This window comes from Protobothrops mucrosquamatus, unplaced genomic scaffold, assembly GCF_001527695.2.
Source record: "Protobothrops mucrosquamatus isolate PMUCROS unplaced genomic scaffold, P.Mucros_1.0 scaffold7467, whole genome shotgun sequence".
NCBI classification, from domain to species: Eukaryota; Metazoa; Chordata; class Lepidosauria; order Squamata; family Viperidae; genus Protobothrops; species Protobothrops mucrosquamatus.
The window spans coordinates 31,729-34,227 of NW_015393268.1; positions in this window are offsets into that span (position 1 = coordinate 31,729).

The following is a 2,499-nucleotide window of genomic DNA, read 5'->3' on the forward strand; positions in this document are numbered from 1 at the left end:
AGTTGGAAGGGACCTTGGAGGTCATCTAGTCCAACCCCCTGCTCAGGCAGGAACCCTACACCATTTCAGACAAATGGCTGTCCAGTCTCTTCTTAAAAACTTCCAGTGTTGGAGCATTCACCGCTTCTGGAGGCAGGTTGTTCCACTGGTTAATTGTTCTCACTGTCAGGAAGTTTCTCCTTAGTTCTAGGTTGCTTCTTTCCTTGGTTAGTTTCCACCCGTTGCTTCTTGTCCTGCCTTCAGGCGCCTTGGAAAATAGCTTGACTCCCTCTTCTTTGTGGCAGCCCCTGAGATATTGGAAGACTGCTATTATGTCCTCCCTCATCCTTCTCTTTGTTAAACTAGACATCCCCAATTCCAGCAACCGTTCCTTATATGTTTTAGCCTCCAGTCCCATAATCATCTTTGTTGCTCTTCTCTGTACTCTTTCTAAAGTCTCAGCATCTTTTTTTACATCGTGGTGACCAAAACTGGATGCAGTATTCCAAGTGTGGCCTTACCAAGGCCTTGTAAAATGGTATTAACACTTCACGTGATCTTGATTCTCTCCCTCTGTTAATGCAGCCCAGCACTGTGTTGGCTTTTTTGGCAGTTGCAGCACACGGCTGGCTCATATCTAAGTGATTGTCCACTAGGACTCTGAGATAGGTCAGTGATGGTGAACCTTTTAGAGACCGAGTGCCCAAAAACCGCCCCACCCTACCCCCATCCCTGCTCCACCCTGCCCACTGGGCCACCCACTACCTCCACGGCCTGCTACAGATCACCCAGGCAGCCCAGCAGCACCATGGTGGCCACGCCCTCCGCCCATGCCCCGCAGCATCTGCGCGCGACGGGGCGGAAGAGCAGAGTCTTGTCCCTGCTGCCCGGTTACCATGTCCTTGGTTGCGCTGCTTCGCATGGGCCGCACGCAGGAGCGACTCTCCTCCGGGAGGGGTGCTGGTGAGAAGGGGGCCGTGGGAGGAGGCGGGGCTGGGGAGATGGTGCATGTGCCCGCAGAGAGGGCTCTGAATGCCGCCTCTGGCACCCGTGCCATAGGTTCACCACCACTGTTCTAGGTGGTCTTAAGCATGCATGCATACCTGTCTCAACACATTGCTGGTCTCCAAGTCTACTACCGGGGGTCCTCGACTTACAACAGTTCTTTTAGTGACCAAACTTAACGGCACTGAAAAAAAGGGACCATTTTTCTCACGACCGTTACAGCATCCCCAGAGTCACGTGATCAACACTTCACATGCTTGGCAACTGGCATGTACTTAACGACGGTTGCAGCATCCCAGGGTCACGTGATTCCCTTTTGCAACCTTCTGACAAGCAAAGTCCATGGGGAAGCCAGATTCATTTAACAACCCCGTTACTAACAAGGGAATCACTGTAGTTGTCCATTTAGTAACACGGTTGTTAAGTGAATCTAGCTTCCCCCTTGACTTTACTGGTCAGAAGGTCGCAAAAGGGGGTCACGTGACCCGCCATAAGTATGAGTCAGTTGCAAAGCGTCTGAATTTTGACCACGGGGACACAGCAACAGTCATCCATGGAAAAAAAGGTCACAAATCACTTTTTTCCAGTGTCCTCGTAACTTCAAATGGTCACTAAATGAACCGCTGTAAGACGAGGACTTATCAATCCCGTCGGTCGCTCTTCTTAGAAAACCCAAGTTTTTATTTTTATTTTTTTTATAAAGATTTTATTGGTTTTCTTTTGCATACGTATGTTAATTTTCCCAATCAAAGAGCTGTCTGGGGTTAGCTATGCTAATACATATTCGATTCCGAATCCTTCATTCTTTCCTCTAACCCAGGGCTTTTCAACCAGTGGTACGGGTACCACCTGTGGTACATTGGCACCTGGCAGGTGGTACGCGACCATCCTAGAAAAGGCGTAGCGGGGGAGGGGAATGAGCTGAACCGGTGGCAGCACCGCACAAGCTTGAGCGAGAGACGGCTGGAGCTGCAGGGCTGTCAGGGCTCAGCGGAAGCACCAGGATCAACGCCAGGCTCCAGCTGGAGCTCGGCGCTGATCCTGGTGCTTCTGCTGAGCCCAGAAGAAGCGCCGATCAGCTGGAATGTTGCAGCCTCTCCAGGGTCTTGTGATTTACATTCAGATGCTTGGCAACCGATTCATATTTATGATGGTCACAGTGTCCCAGGGTCATGTGAAGTGACCAAAACCTGCTGCAACCACCCAGCAGACGGGGGGAATAAAAACCAAACACCCCCCCACCCCACCCCTGCTGCCAATCCTCAACAGAAATGCTCACAACAATGAAAACCTCGGACAGGAGGAAGAGCGCCACCGGGTGGGCAGGCAGGTGTCTTGCTCGGCTGTGGCTTGGGGGGGCGCTTTTTTCAGTACCATTGTAACTTTAAACAGTCACTAAGCGAAGTGTTGTAAGTTGAGGACTACCTGTACTTCATCACTTTTTTCCTTTTTTTTTTTTTGGTCATCAAGTTTTTGACACCTTGCTAGGCGACTGGTGGTACTCGGATGTTGCCA